This window comes from Lichenostomus cassidix, chromosome 8 (genome assembly GCF_008360975.1).
Source record: "Lichenostomus cassidix isolate B80296 chromosome 8, HeHo_3.0, whole genome shotgun sequence".
NCBI lineage: Eukaryota > Metazoa > Chordata > Aves > Passeriformes > Meliphagidae > Lichenostomus > Lichenostomus cassidix.
Window position 1 is genome coordinate 15,838,005 of NC_139489.1, and position 17,583 is coordinate 15,855,587.

General features: G+C 37.6%; 1 protein-coding gene and 2 long non-coding RNA genes across 5 annotated transcripts in view; 1 reads left to right on the plus strand and 2 right to left on the minus strand.

Moving 5' to 3' along the window:
* Positions 1 to 17,583, plus strand: part of BRDT (bromodomain testis associated) — a 49,833-nt gene that overhangs the window by 7,312 nt on the left and 24,938 nt on the right. Inside the window, exon 3 of one of the 3 annotated variants that reach the window (XM_085068052.1) lies at positions 8,286 to 8,330. The gene's annotated coding sequence lies outside the window, so the exon portion shown is untranslated. Of the gene's footprint in view, positions 1 to 8,285; positions 8,331 to 16,433; positions 16,573 to 17,583 lie in introns of those variants that run through there. The other 2 variants (XM_085068053.1, XM_085068054.1) reach the window with 2 other exon arrangements.
* LOC146433916 (uncharacterized) lies at positions 7,852 to 8,354 on the minus strand. The gene is made up of 2 exons (XR_014853758.1): positions 8,269 to 8,354; positions 7,852 to 8,052 (listed from the first exon to the last, which is right to left on the minus strand). It is a non-coding gene; the product is annotated as an uncharacterized LOC146433916 (long non-coding RNA).
* On the minus strand, positions 12,360 to 16,271 carry LOC146433917 (uncharacterized). Its single transcript, XR_014853757.1, has 3 exons — positions 16,149 to 16,271; positions 13,889 to 14,059; positions 12,360 to 12,501 (listed from the first exon to the last, which is right to left on the minus strand). It is a non-coding gene; the product is annotated as an uncharacterized LOC146433917 (long non-coding RNA).

Here is a 17,583-nt window from a genome sequence, read left to right on the forward strand (position 1 = left end):
TTTTCTTTTTTTTTTGGTGAGGTGTTTATAGGCTGGCATGGTAGGTATCCACCACAGCAATATAGACCTGCAGGAGGTTTCAAAACTTATACTGAAAAACTCGATTTTATGAACTAGCCAAAATGTACCTAAGTGTAAGTCTGAAGAAAGAAACACTATATACTTGCATTTTCTTTTTGACACTTCCTTTAATTCAATTGCTCTTTGGGGTTGGGGGGGGGAGAGAGAAAAAAAAGAAAAAAACCTACAAACCATTTCTACACAATATGCTCTATTTAAAACATGGAAAGAAAACTTTGCCAGCCCTAGAAAATACACGGATCTATACAAGTGCACAGAGACAGAAAATCTATAAACTAGAGAGCTCTTTGTTATCTCACAGATAAAGAACCCATTTTTTTCAGATTACTTAGATATCTAGATATTTAGATGTCAAAATATTTAGATATCAAGAAGCAACAGAAGCAGAATAGTTAACTACATTGAAAACTATTCCCAATGTGCAAACCACAAAACTATAACTATGAGGGTGAGAAAGGCCTCATGGTAAAGAATATTGGCTGGCCTCCATCTGTCTCATCCTGTTTCTCTCATGAAATAGACCAACCACTTTGTTAATGAAAAGTAAGTAATTCCAGAAGGAATAAGAGATAAAAGAGTAGATTCCCATAATAACCTTTTTTAAAAGCAAGACCTGTTAATGATCAGGCTGTGGGTATCTGTCTGTTAACAACTAGCCAGGTACAATAGGAAGTGGTCTACAGAACAAAACCATATGTGTTGAGGGTCTGACATCTCCACTAGACACACCTTATGGGAAGTTATTTCCAACCAGTTCCAGTGTGGACTGCATGTCTATTAGCTGCTGAAGCATGCTAGGTCCTGGGTCATAGTTTAATTTTACTCAGGAGGCAATCCCATTTGTGTACTCTGACACTGTAAACCACCTTGAAAACCAAAGCGGCACACATGGAAATGACCAGGAGGTTCATTTCCAAAGCCTGCTCCTGATCCAGCCTAAAATGCTGAAGTAAGCATATCCAAAATACCTCACAGGACACAATTTTTTACTCTAATTTCTCTTCAGGGACACACATGGGCAAGAGAAACTTACAGATAAGACACTGCTGGGCACTGACAGCACTAGCACTTGCTACCTGCCATATACATGCATCTGATACTATTCTAAGATGTACACACTCAAAGGGAATGCAAGTTACAAAGCATTCTTAGGTCTTCGCTTTTAAGTCTTGAAATCCATACCAATGCAGAGAAATAGTTTTCAAGTACTGCTCTGCCCTTCTTCATTCCTATTTTGGCTCCATGTAGTATCCAGAATTTGTACTGGCCCTCTGCTAGGGAGAACTTCACTGACTGCCCATGAAGGGACTGTAGAATCCCTCTCCCCAGTCCTCTTTCTCCTCTCAAACAAAACACAAATGACTCTTCCATTACACTTGGAACTTTATATATCCATACTTGTATGTGTGAGGCAAATATACCAGAGGAGATACTGTCTTGTGCTGAACTTTATTTCTTAAATGATTTTACTTTTTCAAGGTAAAAATATTCAACCACAGTTCTATTTCATTGTATGGGATGGAGTTGAGATCCCTGAAGAGTAAACCACTGAATTCCTTGGTTCAAAAATTCAGTGTTAGAAACGCAAAAGGTAACAAATTCTCTTACGTCCAGAAGGGATTATGAAGGTAATTTCTTAACAACTGCATAATAAATCCCACATACATTAATGATAAAACAGCCTTATTTACCATAGGTTGAGAAAACATTTTTTTTACCAAAACCAAGAGTGATTTTTCAGATGCAACATATTTCTTTTACCTTTTACGTTAAAAAGTGCAATGGCAACAAATGAAACCATTCATCCAGCAGAAAGGCAGTTAGCATGTGTTAGGTCAAGGAAGCAAAAGACAGATAAAACATATGACTGGGCTGCTGTCTTTCCTAATTACAAGACGTGCAGGTAATTTTTGAGAGTAAATCCTATCCTAAGTAGCAATGCTAAGGCCTATGTTTACTCTGTGTATTTGTTGAATTTCTGTGGGTAAAAAAAGAGTCCAAACTAACCTATTCAGCAGTTTAGTTGAATTTTCCTGCTCTGTGTACAGTTTTTGAAATGCAGGCTTGTTGTACTACTCAAAACTTAGACTCAGTAACTATTAGCATTTTATTAACAACGCTCTATGTACATTTTTTACTGTAACCATATACAGCTCTCAGAGGGGTATAAGCTGGGGACCATTCATAGCTCATATTTGTTTTCCCCATGCAGCCCCACATGTGGTGAACAGCTGTAGAAGTTGTAAAATTGTCTTTACACGTTGCACATGCTGTTGAATATAATATACATACACATTATGTATGAAGCAAGTCCTGAAGCAAAATAATATACTGAATATTTCTATTTACTTATTTTGTAAATATTTGTCTTTATTTAAATAAAGACAAATGTTTCCTTTTAAATTCTTTCAACAAAATAATAGTACTTAATTATTCAGAATTGCAGGTTTACCAGTTCTTAGCACAAGCAAGCCTTTTAACCACATCCGCTATGGCAAAGAATCAAATGCTGTCAAAAGTGAAACTGCAAAGCAACTGTTACTATGGTATTGTGACTGGCTCCACTGCAATAAAATACAGAAATGAAAATGTAAATTGTTACTTACATATACATTTTGCTCCAGGGTACTATAAGCAAAAATGAAAACAGCTGACAGTGAGTCACTCTTCTAGATAATAAATATTGCTAATATGAATCTGATGCGTTGAAGGGTGGGATGAAGCTCCAGAGACTAACACTCCCCTCATTAATATTCTACACCAAATTGAAAGCAAGGTGGGGTGGTTTCCCCATCTCTGGTGAGAGCTTAGTGTTCTGAGCACAGCTAAATCAATCCCCACAGAGCTATCTTATCTGTAAGGCTCATGAAAAATATCTGACAAGTAAATGGTTAGCATTTGGAATGGACCACACTGTGTGAAGTAACAGTTATTTCATAAGAGATTTCCCATGGTATATATTCCCAAACCCAACTACGAGGCCTTCACTCCCACACCCACCACAAATGATAATATTTGAATCCTTTGCTATACTATTAATACACTCTGGGCCATTTTAAGCAGCAAAGTACATATAGCCAAGCACACTAAAAGGATAGATTATTTCTTGGTTATTATTAAAAAAATATAAATCAGATCTGTTTAAATGAGGAACACTTCCCTCTGCTCCTATTTTCCATCTGCCAACAAATACAGATACTGCATGTGGGACTTATCACACACCAGAAAGGAAAGTGTTATACGAGTCCACTGTTAAATTAACTATGTGGATGTAAGCAATTTTTTTGTTGTTTGCCCCTTTTTCTGCTTTCTCACAGTCCTTGTAACATGTTCAAAAGAATAAGCATTACTCTGAAAATTATTATTTCAAAATTATTTACAATTTTTTATTGTATTTTGGTCAACTATATACCGTAGAAATGCGCTATCACTTTGATTTTTAAGTTAGCATGTATGAAAAAAGAAGCAATTGCCCACACAAATTGTCTGCAAATCTTTCACACTTATCTACTACATGTTTTCTGCATACACTAAATCTGGTCAGATTAAACTTAGAGATTTTGCTTGTCAATTTATTAGAAAAACTCAAATATTAGTTTAATCTTTGTGGATCTTACAAAAGAGCTTACATTAGCTTGACAGCTAATTTGAGAAATTTCACAGAACATTTTTATTATCATATCTAATTACAGTGCTCTCTCTTTTTCTTATTAAAAACAAACAAACAAACAAAAGGAAAAAAACTAACAAGCCCAGATTTTACAACATGGTTTTACTTTACTGCTTTTAGTATTACCTTATGTTTGTTCTTCATACCAGAACAGCATATGGATTATTGTGGTGCTCTGATTTAGGGTATCATCTTACCTACCTGCACCACTGAAATTCTTACCGAACTTTGTCCATAATGCATATCTTCATGACTCCCCAGTTCCACTATTACTGATGAATGTAGCAATCAATTAATAAGTTGGTCCCCTCAGAGTTAATGAAATTGCTCAAGTGTGTAAGTTTTGTTGCCAAGAGCTGTGATGAGATCATCTGCCTGGAGAGATGCAAGTTGGAACTCTTCACTATTTCAGTTTGAATGAGTTCAGATCTCCAAGTGGCACTAGCAAACAAATACTAGCCAAAGACCAAGACTCAAACAAAGATGATACTCAGGCCAGAACAAGCAAAGAAAAAAATGCATACCATGTTGTAGGGTGCTGTCTTTTCTTCCTTTTGGCATACTGCATAACTCAGCCAAGGCCTTGGTTCTGATAGCTCTGCTTATTGGGAAGATTAACACATTGACAGGAGTGCTCAAATCAGGCCACTTCAGATTAAAGGGTCTGTGATTCTAGCATTTAGGCACAGGTTCACCAGACAGTATGCTCCAGCAAAGTTGTATTTTTTTTGTTCTGTTATCATTGTAATTGTAATGTAGCTAAGTCATTGTGATACATAGAAATGAGATTGGACTTCTACCATAAGGATTTTCGATATACCAACTAGAAGAGGTATCAGAACCAGTTTCTTCAAACATACACAGAATGGCTTTTTTTCCAGCAGAGATCTGGGAGAAGAGGAGGAGGGGGAGTTGGAGAGAGCCTTCAACCAGAATGTAACTTCCAATAATCACTTACAGATGTCAGAGTAATGTTTTAGGATCTTTCTATTTGTCCAAAGCTGTTATTTGTAGCATATGTAGAATGAAAGCCCCTTGCATAAGACTGTAAATAAATTTCTTGACTGTACTAGCTGTGGCTCAGCCAGCTTCAGCCCTTGGGGCAGGGAGGTGCAAAGAGGGTAAAGAGACCTAATTTAGTAGTATCACACTCAGGTTTTCTTATAATTTTGCCATTACTTTAGAGATGGGATGTCTTTAGCATTTAGATTCCAAATCACCACAAAACTATTGGAAATGACAGTGATAAAGCAAGTAAAACCCCACCCAGCATTATAGGAAAGAGATTAGAACTCAGAATGGAACAGTAATAAGAAAAAATGAGAGTTTTCACTTAGAATGTATGAAATTTGCTGCCAAAAAGAGAATGAAAAAGCATCCAAGTTGGGTAGCTCATATATATTGAGGATAGTTTAAGTGTATCCAGTTTTCCCAGTGAAGTTTAACATATAATTAATCATATTTTAGCAGTAAATGTTAGAATGCTGAATTACCTAATTTATTGGAAAGCACTTCCAAGGTTTCAATTTCAGATAGTCTCATTCAAAGTAGCTGTTTCATAGAAATCATTTGTATAAATTAAAATAACAGTTGATCTTCATGCTGGTTCTTAATTATCAGATAAAACTCTTAACAGTGTCTTTGATGTAAATCAAGGGCACACTGGAGCTGATGTATTTCCTTTAGACATGAAAATAAATCGTTTACACTGTCTGTCATCACATATACTTCAGGATCAGAGACAATTTGACTCCATCAATCAGATTTTCATTAGTATTCCAATCAGCATTTTTTACTAGCAAAAAGACACTAAAGCATGTGCAGAAGCTTCAACTGTGTCATGCACCCAGGTTTGCAATCAGGAAAGAAAAGCACTCCTGGAGTCCCATAGACCCCAGTGTTGGAGGTCAGCAGAAGATGGCCCAATACTTCCTTTGCCAGTCCTGAGCAGCCAGAAGTGTACCTGGCAGTGCCCTGCCCCTCCAGAGGGACACAGGCTTCCTGGGAGGAGCAATGGGGGCTCCGGCTCCTCACCAGCTACATGGGGACCAGCAGCACTGGTACCTGATGGACTTGAGTTACACTGATGTCCGCAACACTGAAGCAGCAGCAGCTTTTAACCCTTGGTGCTTCTACAAGCTAGTGCAATGTAGGAGGTTGAGCTGGACTTTTCTTACATCCTATGACCTAGGAAACACATGCAGATTCCTGCTAAAGCTAATAGGTGTCAGGGCACTGCAAGGACCTCATTCTACATCATGGGGAATTACTGCTGTCAGAGTGCATTGTTGTGCTGGATTAGGCCCATGGTTCAACCGGTGCACAGCTTTGCTGTTGGCCACAGCTGCTTCATAAAACTTCAAGGTGTTTTGCAAGAGGTAGTTAGGTCACACCTGTCTCAGGTAAAGATTCTTCTTGACCCCATAAGTCAGTAGCATAAGTGTTTAGCTCTTCTCTAAAATACTTAATTCTTTACTTAACAGTATGTCAAATCTGAGTAAGCTTGGGTTTTAGTTTTGTTTTGTTTTTCATGGTCAACTCTTTTTCTAAATCCTGATAAACTCTAGATACCAAACCATATGCTGAAATAATGATTTCCCCAAGGAAAATATGCACTCCAAGAAAAAACTTCCTCTCAATTTTGCAGGCACAACATTTCAGTTTCATGACTATCTTATTCACTGTGTTTTGTAAGATAAGGTGAACAGCCATTCCTTCACTAACTTAGCAACATTTGCTATTTTTAAAACATCAGATGAGTCATGGCACATCTTATTTATCTAAGGTATATAATTATCTTATTTGACGTTTTTCACCTCTCTCAATTTGAAAGCTTTTCTGCATTTTTGTAATTTCATTTGACCAAATTAATCTTGATGTAGCCTGCTGTAATTCGGGGTGAGAAAGAAAGACATTGCAGCAGCAGGAGTCTTAGGAACATCTGTGACAGATACTCTGTCTTTTATGTTCCCGTTACATTCACGGTGCACAATGACGAGATGCAGGGAAAGCCCCTCGCGTGAGGGCACACAGGGAATTGAGGATGCCTTGCAAGAAGCAGCATTGGGCTTTCTGTATTCATAGATGTCAAATAGACAAATAACATCTCTATAATTTTACTTAGAGGCAAAACATTTTGCCCAGCAATAACAGAAGACAGTTTCTCTCTGTATTAACAAGAAGTAGCAATGCAGAAAAGTGAAATGTTTCCAGCACTGAGGTTAATCATTTTAGGACATGTCCAATAGCCCTTGTTGGAAATCTTGTACAAATGAGGACTGGCATTCGCCAAAATTTTTCATCAGAAGGGAGCACTGAAAGAATTGAAAGCTATTTCAAATTAATGGGAAAGTAAATGGCACATTAAAAATTTTACTGAATATGTATTCAAAAGAACTTCAGCAACAAAATTCAAGTTTCCCAAGAGCCACAAAAAAGGAAAGTATTGAATAGGCCTTTATTCATATTTCATGAACAATCAGAATTATTTATGTTCCTACATAATTTTGCAGAAAGCTACAGCTAACTGAGTACCACCTGAGAAATTTACAGACAAGACAAAATTGCTTCAGGTGGTAAATCGTACTTTTGTCCTCAGATCCTCACTACAGGACAATAATACCTGAACAAAAGCAGATTTTGCACAGAAAAACCAGTCTGAGATTCCTCTCAATGTTTGGTGGGTTTGGTTTTTTTTTTGTAACATAGCCAGTGAGCAGGTGCTTATTCTGCAAGAATAAGCTGTCATAACCCCCATGTTTACCAACTGCTGCAGCTGTAATAAAGCTCAATCCCAGCTCTGTTCATCGCATCCATCACTTCGCACTTCTCAAAATTTACCATTAATGCATGTAGTAAAAAGTGTTCATAGAATATTTGAAGTATCCTGTAAGACTCTGCCTCAGCTCCTCAATCTAGCTATTCAACTACCCATAAATAAAATTGTTCAAAATTATTACTTTAGTTTACAATTATGCAGCTTTAAAATTAATTAGATGCAATATAAAACAGTAAATCAGATTTTTCACTTGATCATATTTTCCTAGGTCATAATTTCTCATAATGAGAAAGAGGGGACAAGATAGAAATCTCAATTGCTGTTAGCAATAAAAATACTTTTATTTAAAAACAATCAGTAATCACATAATCATTATACATATAGATCTGTACATGTACATTTTTTTCATTCTAAGCAGTGAAATATCTCAGTTATGTTAGGATTACGCAAACAGAAAAGAAGAGTATTTGCCATACTACAGAAATAACTGCTGTCTCTGTTCTGTGGCAGCCATAAAAAATCTCTGTGAAAATGCAAACAAACAAAAAAATTCTATGTTCTTTCCAACAATTATGTTGCAATTGCAATTCAACAAAATATGTTTCCAAAGGGCAGTAATTAATTTATTATTCTACTATAGAGCTATTTGCTCTGCCAGCCTGAGAGTTTAACTTGACAGAAATGGATTAACTTCACTTTAGATATAATTCTAAAATAAGTTTTTTATTACTAAACTGACCTCTGTTTCCATTTCAGCAGTCCTCCTATAAGAAGAAACAAAACAGCAGGACCTGAAATAAAGTAAGATATCTGGTTAATTAAAAAAGGTTTCATAAGGCAAGTTTTACCATGTTAAATCTACCTGGGAGTTATTTTTTCTTTAGTGAAGAGAAAAATGTAGTTCATAATGATTAATTTTTAATTCTTGATTAGGGAAGTCGAGAGCTGTGGTGCCTCATGAGAGCTGTAAGAAATCCTAGGTTTGATCCAGCTCTTATTAACATTAACAAAAGCTCCAGTTTTCCCTTGATATCTCCACTGTACTATAGGCAAACAATCCTTTTAATTTCTTTTCTTCTACCCTTTCACAGATAATATATTTGTTTATAATGAAGTAAAAAACTATTTTCTGCTTAATATAGGAATACAGTATGTTACTTTTTTATTTAGATTATTGATTTTAATGATTAAGTTGATTAATTGGATTAATCAAATACTTGAATAAATACAGAGCACTTACACCTTCCACAGAATTACAGGGATTTAGATCTATTTTAGGACTAAACTCTTAACACATAACATTCTTTTACAATACAGCTGTAATTTCATCTGGCACTCACACAGCACAAGAAACTACAGAAATAGCTGAAAATACACAAAGTACCTGGATGCTTTTTTCCCTCCAGTATGGACCATTGTACACATTGTATTGACAATAATATGTACACAAATTACAGTGGGATTTGTCCCCTGCATGTAATTTTTACAGAGAATTCTGAAAGGTCACACTGTTAATGAGTCGAGTAATTTCTCTGCATTTAGAACATCCCAGTTCTGGATGGATACCACAGTGGATTTATGTTTATAGGAATCACCTGGAAAAGGTATAGGAAGAAATGAAAATAAGTTGCAGTTTTTGTTACTCGGAGGCAGAAAAGCTGTCCAGAACAATTTGCTCTTAATGGCTGTTTTAGCTCAAAAGAGGCCCTGAAGTGAAGAATAAACAAACTGTCACAGGAGCAGAGAGTAAGTCTCTTAAGATCAGGGTTAAGGTTCATTGGTACAATTGCTCTAGGGCAAAACATTACTGCATCTTAGATTAATCTTGGCATGTAGATAAATATAAAGGTACAGCACTAATGTACAAATAATGCCTTTTCTGTAACCCTTGCACATGTAATACAGCCAAATGCATAATGCAAAATATAGCATCTTGAGAAAATGAAATGGGAATTCTAAATATGTTGAAGAAGAGGTTTAGAAATTCAGAAAGCTAGATAATAACAAACAAAAGTTAGATAAACAGGCTCTGCTGTCAGTCTTACACAAGTTGTATTACCCCTGTTTAAGCTAAAATAGACTCCAGCCAGCCATTTTTCTCAAAAAAAAGTTTTCCTATCTACAACTTACCCTCAGCTTTTTCTCCCCCACACAAAGCCTCAACTTTTTTTTTTGTTTGTCTGTTTTAAAACTTATTTTAACATATTTTGACCCTCCCATGAAGAAAACCAAATATGTACAGTGCAGTTTCATGCTGGAGGGGTAAGTCCTCCACATTTTTTTAAGTATTACCATATTATTGAAAAATCTCTCCATTTTGCATCAGTAAATAGAAAGGTTGTGCCAAAATCCCCTTCTCTTCTGTCTCATTATATTTTCTCACTGAGTACCATAGTCCTGAATCTAGCCACCTCTCACTTCCAGAAACATGCCTCTCCATACACCCCCCTTCCCATTCCAGCTAAAGACATTTCAGCCCTTGAAGCTGGGTCACAATTACTCAGGCTGCATTCTCAACCTGAGTGGTCTGTTCTCCTTTGTCACCTTCAAAGTTCAAAGCCCCTGTAGGAATTGCTCAGCTTCAGGCAGTGGCCAAGAACATGCAGAAGTTGGGACAGTCGTAGCTGCAAGAGTGGAACACAGCGAAGACCTCTCTCTCATCTCTTCTTGTGTGAGATTCCTCATTCCCTTTCTACAAACTGTAGCTTTAATTATCACAGCACCTCAGCCCCTGGAAAAGTCACATATCACCACCCTGATACAGTGATAAACACTTCCCATGAGGACTGCTAATATTGCAAGAACAGAACTGCAAATCCATACTGTTTATCCTTCCTCATTTATTTGCAGAGCATAGCTGAGATAAGAGGATGAAGGAGTAGAAGGCATTCTTCTGATAGCAAGCATCTGCATCCCAGTGCAGCATTGCATTATCCTTCCTCCTCCCTAATAAATAATGCTGGCCAGCATTACCCATTAGACAAGAGCAATGGCAGGCTATCAGATTTCTGGACTGGGCAAACTCCTGAGGACTAGGCTGGTCACTTACTAAGCCTCTCCATTTGCTGATACACTGCTCCCTTCACAGGCTCCTTGGCACAGAGAGGTGGAATATTCCCATTGGCCTCAAATATTAGTTCTTTTTTCCATTATGGTATTTAGCAACTGTTGTACTCTCCAGGACTTCTCTGGCCTGAAACAAAGTTAGAACCAGCACTGGTAATAGAGGAACTCGCAGGCCAAGTTCTAATATTATTAAACTGTCCTTAACATAATGTGCCTGCAGATGCTAATAGCAAGAGCTGCTGCTGACACGCACAGAGGGAGGAGTGTTTAGCAATGGAGAAAAGTCAAGCAGGCCTTGGATGAGTTTTCTACAGAAATGGATGCAGAATGCACAGGCAGAAACATCAGGGCAAGTTCCTGGCAGAAGGATAGAGTCTTAGGAGCAGGACCTCGTGCTTGTGAAATCAGTCACCACTCCGGGGCCAAAGGCTTTTGCACACACAGTTTCATAGTGGCTTTTCTACCACCTCCAATACCAAGCCAGGGCTCTGAAGCACCAGCATCCATATGCTCAGCTTCAAGCCACTTCACATAAGCAGTTACAAGAACTTCTTAAGTCTGGGATATGCAGAGTTCTTCAGACATCCATTACCAATGATACTGACCTTAATTAATCTAATTATTAGGGGCTCACATAATTTCACTATAGCTATTTTAGATGTTTTAAGCACATAAATGTACAGATCTTTTTAATTCACATTTCACTTATTTTCTCTGAAGGTGAATAAGTACCTAGTAGGCTTTAAATGGTTTGGCTTTAATTGAATAGTTAATGATTTGGTTTGCTTTTAAAATACATTGCTATATGGGTTCTGCACATACAGAAGAACCAAGGAACGAATTACAAAGCATTAAAAAACTTGCAAAATCTCACAATCATCTAAAACCTAGAGCTATATTAAGCCTTTAAAACATATGGTCTCTTAACACCTAAAAATCTCCCTAAACCTATAAACCCATAAAGCCTGTGACAAATTAACTGATGGTTGTACAGTTAAATCTAATTAAAAATTTATTGAATGTGTTCGAGCCATTACGGCTCCCCTCAGAAACTAACTTCCTATGCCACTTGAAGGTAGGTGTGCAGGGAATATCTTAATTCTCCACCTGTCTTGAGCCAGCCCCAGGAACAATGGGACTTTCTGGTCGCCCATATTAGCTCCTTAAACAAGCAGGTTCCTGAAAATGCCAAACATGAAGATACCTCTGGGTCTACAGTGCAAGGTTTGTTAGCTCAATCTAATTGAGGGCCCTGAGAACACTGGTACCCAAATGGATTTTTGTCACCAGAATCAACCTTCATGCAGTTCAACAAAATCACCCTCTTGCCATTGACAAACATTTACAGCCAGTTCTACTGTCCCTGGCCCTCTGATATTAAAGAAGTTCCATTTGTTGAGCAATGGCAATAATGAGGAACCTCCCTACCTCCAAAAAAAAGTAATGAGCAAGGTCAGGGTAAGGAGCAAGGTCACTAGAAACACTTAGCATAATCTAGAATCAGAGTCAACTTGGAATCAGAATCCAATCTTGAAAAAGTTTTCCCTGAAGTTTAATAACTGACTACGTGGCTTTATTTTTTCAACCACAGTGAATTAAGTCTGAATTCTCTCTTTACAAATGTCGCCATGTGTGCAAATGTCACACTGATCGTACATTCAATGTCTGAATAGTGACATCATGCTTTCTGATGTTCTGAACAAGCAATCTGATTTTAACAGCTAAGGCCAAAGTCACAGAATCACTGATTTTAATTATCTTGAAACAAGCTGAATAAACTTTCACCAGTTCTGAGCTGACACCTACTGGCAGAAGACTGCAACAGCGTAGGACACTGGATACAATCAAGAAACACAGCAAAGTAGCTTGTTAAGGACCTCGAATTGGTACCTGGTGAACAAATGATCTAGGATTTGAAAGGATAAGAACTCGTAAATGTATAAATTTATGCAATACTGCTGGAAGGGTATAATCTCTCACAGAGAAATCAGGCACATAGCTAAGGGATGTAACTGCTCAATCACCACCTCAAGTTTTGCATTTCAAGCATAACTTTGAGCCAATTTTATTCATGCAAACAACCGTGCTGAAATTAATTTTAGTCAGATCTGCTTTGGGTTAGCTTAGATCATGAAGGGTATGAACACATAATAGCTTGCAACTGTGTTCAAGCTGTTCAAAAAGTTTTTAGGTTTCAGCTGAGGCATAGAAATTAATAACATGTACATTCTAGCCAGCTGTAATATAGAGCCACCTCAGCTTGCACAAAGCCACCACTGAAGAGGATTTAGAAGTTAAAAAGTTATGCTCAGAAAAAGATTGTTTTCCCAGGGATTCAAACAACTGTAAGAACATTACTTCAACAAATTCAATTCAGTAAGCAGATAAGGCTGTGGATGCATCTTTTCCACACTCAGTTTCTCATACAGCACAAGGAAGAGATTGACAGCATGGGAAGCACCTAAACCTTTCAGTACACATGGAAGTGCCCCTCACATTCTCTGGATTCAATCATATGATAGCAGCATGGCCACACCATAAGTGCATTACATAAATTAGATCCCTAATTTATTGCTAAACACATAGGATTTTATCATGTACTGTTGCTTTAGGAAAACAGTAGAGCACTTCCTAGAAAAGAACAGCTTACTTCCTGACATATTCATAAAGGGCATCACATGAAGGAAAATAAAAATGTGAAATTCAGACTTAATAAACTGTTCTGTTTCTGTTCTTTGCATCCTAGCTGGTTCTAGTAACCACAAATTTAGTGCTGATATTGAGTATCAACATCCTGGGGAGTACAAAAATATACTGAACAAGCCAGTCATTCTCCCTTGGCAAGCTATTTAAATCTTTGGTTGTGAAAAGCATGCTGAGAATTTCATCCTGCTAATTTTACACACAATGAAAAGAGTCCCTTTTCCACATCAGAGGAGTTTATAATTTTTTTTTCCATTCTCTCTGTAAGATGGCCAAAAATCATGGGATGGACAAAAGAACTGACATATACTTGAACTCCTCAGAATAATGCATTAAAGTCCTGCACAGAGAAGCCTAGTGACCGAGGGCTTCTTTTCCAGCTTAGTTTGCAGAGGAATGGATGTTTTCACAGGATACCTTCCTTTCAAAGCACAGCAGCCTCCACATCTAGGTATGATCTCTGAAAGCACTGAAGCAAGCTGGCCTTCAAAAATGAAGGCCTGACCAGAGTGCAATTATTTTGAGGAGGTAATTAATAACGAATTATGGGAAAAGAAAACATTTAGAAAATCCAAGCAGATATCTCTTACTAATCCAATGAACAATGAGGCCGGGCAGGAGCAGAGCAGGTGGAGGGACATGTTTGTTTCAGGTGAGAAGCTGAAGTGCCAGAAGGGAGAGCAAGGAAGAGGAGGTTGCTTATTCGCAGGCTGGTGAAGGCCAGGAGAGCCACAGCAGGAGTGCAGGGAGCATCTCACTAGCTGAATGTCAGAAATAATTGACTCAGTTGTGATGAAGGAGTTTAGAAATTCATTTTCAGAGAGAGAAATAGGTAATTGCCAGCTCCATCTGGTGATGATGTAGTATGTCCCCAGTCAAGCATCATTCTGCAATAGCCCTTTGGTTGGACACTACCTGAAGGCTGAGTGAATGAAGTGTGAGATTTGTCTAGGTGTGAGAACAATCTAATGAGTGAGAAAACAAGCAGGAATAGTGCAGCTTCCGGGATGGATGAATTTTTTTTACTGTCATTTCCTGTACGTGCTTGTACAACTTTCATGGGTGTTTTGCCATAGAGTCTCAGATGAGACTCAGATGAGTGAAGTTATAAATATCCAAGAAAATTATACAATGAGTTAAACAAATGGCATAAGAAAACAACACTTTGCTACTATTTAACCTGATGAAAACTTAAGGCAACTCTGTTGAAGTTAGTAGAGTTATTCCAAATTTAGGGTGCTATCCAAGAGCCATATTTGGCCTAGACATTAATGCAGTTGACATTAATCTCAATTTCTATGTCTACTGTGATGCAAAGCTGACTCCTGTAATCACATTTTATTTGTGGGGAGATTCCGTTCCTGTTACTCCGTTTCTAGTGTTTCTTTAAGTATTTGTTACTTGCACAGTTCTGGGCCCTGTCACCCAGAACTCACTAGGTGAAGCAGGGCTTTAATCGTTACAGAATGACATAACTTCAGGAAGATGCAGACTAGCCCATTGCAGGAAGAGAAAATTATCAACAAGTCTGCACTGAAATACCACTCAATCTCAGCCATCCTATCAGACTTGTAAAAACCCATTTGCTGAAGCATGTCAGGAATATCATTCTAATCTGTCATGTAAGTGGATAGCACTACGACTGTTTTGGAAATAGCATATACCGGGTGAGAACAAAAGCATAAAGGTGACCACCTCTTTCCCTTTTTTATTGTCCTCCTGTCTACCCAATTAACACCTTTGGAAGAACTGCCAAAAGCATTGTTGGCAGGTACCTGCTGACAGATCATAGCCAGCCAGAATCAGAACGTGTAGCCAGTGCTGTTACTGCAGAGCCAGCAAGGAATACTGCAATGTTTTCCCAAGCCTGGTTTTCCAACACAATATTTAAAGTAATATAAAGTTATTGTCATATATTCTTTTTCAGCTTATTCTAACACCAGTTACACAAAGGCAGTGATTTCATTAAACTTGGTTTTCAAAATATTTAAAAAATAAACTGGTATAGTTTTCAAACATAGTGTTTCCCCATTTACAGCACAGCCTAAAAACTGCAGCTGATTTAAATTTTTTGCAGGACAAGAGCAGATTCAGAGAAGGAGTAATCTAGAAACTAAAGGCAGAAAGCAGAATAAGAGAGCAAACAAGGATGTTCAATAGACAACAGGTTCTCCTTTGCCACTACTGGGATCTTTGCTTGTGTACTTCCCATCTCACTGCCCAATCCCATCAATAGTGACACAACCTCATATTCCTCAGTAAGTCTTCTAGTGAGGAGATGAGTTAGTTCAGCAAACCTTGGGCTGCTTAAGTAATGACACATGCTGGATCTACCTGGATATTTTAGATCCTATACAAGTACTTTAGCCAAAAAACCCAAGTCATCCAAGTAAAGCTGGTCCAGTTGCCTGGACATCTTGGTGGAAAAAAAAAAAAAAAAAAAAGAGAGAAATTTAAAAAGCATGCAGATTAATTACTTCCATGATAAAAATCCAACCAGGTTTTGATCCCAAGTTGGGACATACACATGAATGGAACAACAAATTAAATGCAAATCTGATTTTGTAGACCTCCCTTGTACTAAAGCATGCTGGGGATGAAGCTTTTTAGGTGTCTTGACAGAAACAAAAGCTTAGTCAATTGCCAAAATTCAAAATAAACTACCTAAATTCCCAGGTTTTGTAGTTTTAATGACAACAAATGAAATTTATCAGGAAACAACCTGGTCCTCATTTTTATACTACTATGCATTTATTAAATAGATTTAGGTTTTATCTCTCTAATGAATCTTTGGAGTGAAAGAAGATATGAATACTATACAACTCTTAACCAGGCATACTACTTATGTACTCTTCTTATACCATAACCCAGTATGACCCAGGACAATGGATAAAACACAAGCATTCTTATCACATTAAATTTAAGACTTAAAAGTTAAGAAAATGAAGCCGAAATATCTTAAGTGTATCAACTCCCCTTCTCGCACCCATCTACCCTGTCTTATTAACTAACAAGAGAGCAGGTCTGGCATAAAAAACCATCTGGTGTGTTTTAGCCCTTAGCAGCTGTTCCTATTTTATGTTGATAACTTCCCAATGAGAAGCGTTGATAGGGCAGGTTTTAGTTAGGGTTGCAGGTGTGTGACTGAGTTGTTGCTAGAGAATAAAATGAGGGCGTGAGTAGATTATAAAGACCCCTCTGACTTCTAAAGCTCTCTTCTTCCTTTATCATTTAGTTGGGGAGGGAGTGAGTTGTGGCTTTCCCTAAAATTAAGGTAAAAAAGATGACTGATCTGCTTTGAGGGTGGAAGTTTAGTTTTTAATTGCTTGGGAATGTTTGGTTGTGGTAATAGCTGTAAGTCAGTGGTTTCGCAACACCTAATATTTATATGGATTGACTTTGAAGCTAAGGTTTGTTTGGTGTATCCCAGGAGAGGTCCTAAAAATACAGAAATGCTATTTTGTGGGTGCCTTTAAGGGGGTAGTTGTCCTTTTGAAAAAAGAGATTGTGCTACTTACAGTGGGAAGGGTGTGCTCTGTTCTGTGTAGCCTTAATATATTGACCTAAGGGAAGTTCCAACATTGTTAGTAAATCTTCAGCACGATTATTGGTGATCACCTAAACAAAAGTTGTTAAGAAGGCTTTGAAGAATGAAATGTTCTTAGTGTTACTGATGTACTTAGAGTTATACTAAGTTTTTCTTAGAGTCTGGTAGACTGTCTGCCTTTGTGCTGTATGTGGTATGTTAATATTTCTCCAAGCCGCTATTCATGACCAGTATATGATATATACAGGTTTTATACTGGTAGCTGTAATAATGAGCTAAAACAAGGGGAAATAGCTGTGTTTTCAGCAGGCTCTTTAATGCATGCTTTTAGAGAGTGATCGTGGATAGCAAATAAACTATTCTCACAAAAAGAAAGGGAAAGAAATTTGTCTTTCATAAGATGTGGTATCTTGCCAAAAGCCTGGACTTCTCTAATGATGTAATTAATATAAACTATTTGCTTTTTTTCTCTTAAACTGATTCAGCAGGTCAAGGACACATGGGGCTGGGTGGTTTGAAAAATATCAAACAACTTAACTGGTTGGAATATGATCACACTTTTGCTTCAGTATGCCAACAGAAGCGTTTTTTTAAGATAGGGACTAGTATTACGTGACTAGGTACAAGAGGAGATGGAGGGGGAGATAGTGAAGGAGGGATTGACCAAAACATTGACTTTTGTCTGTCTTTAGAAGATGCAGTCTTAGCTCTTTTGTTAGCATGGAAGTTAGTTTCCAC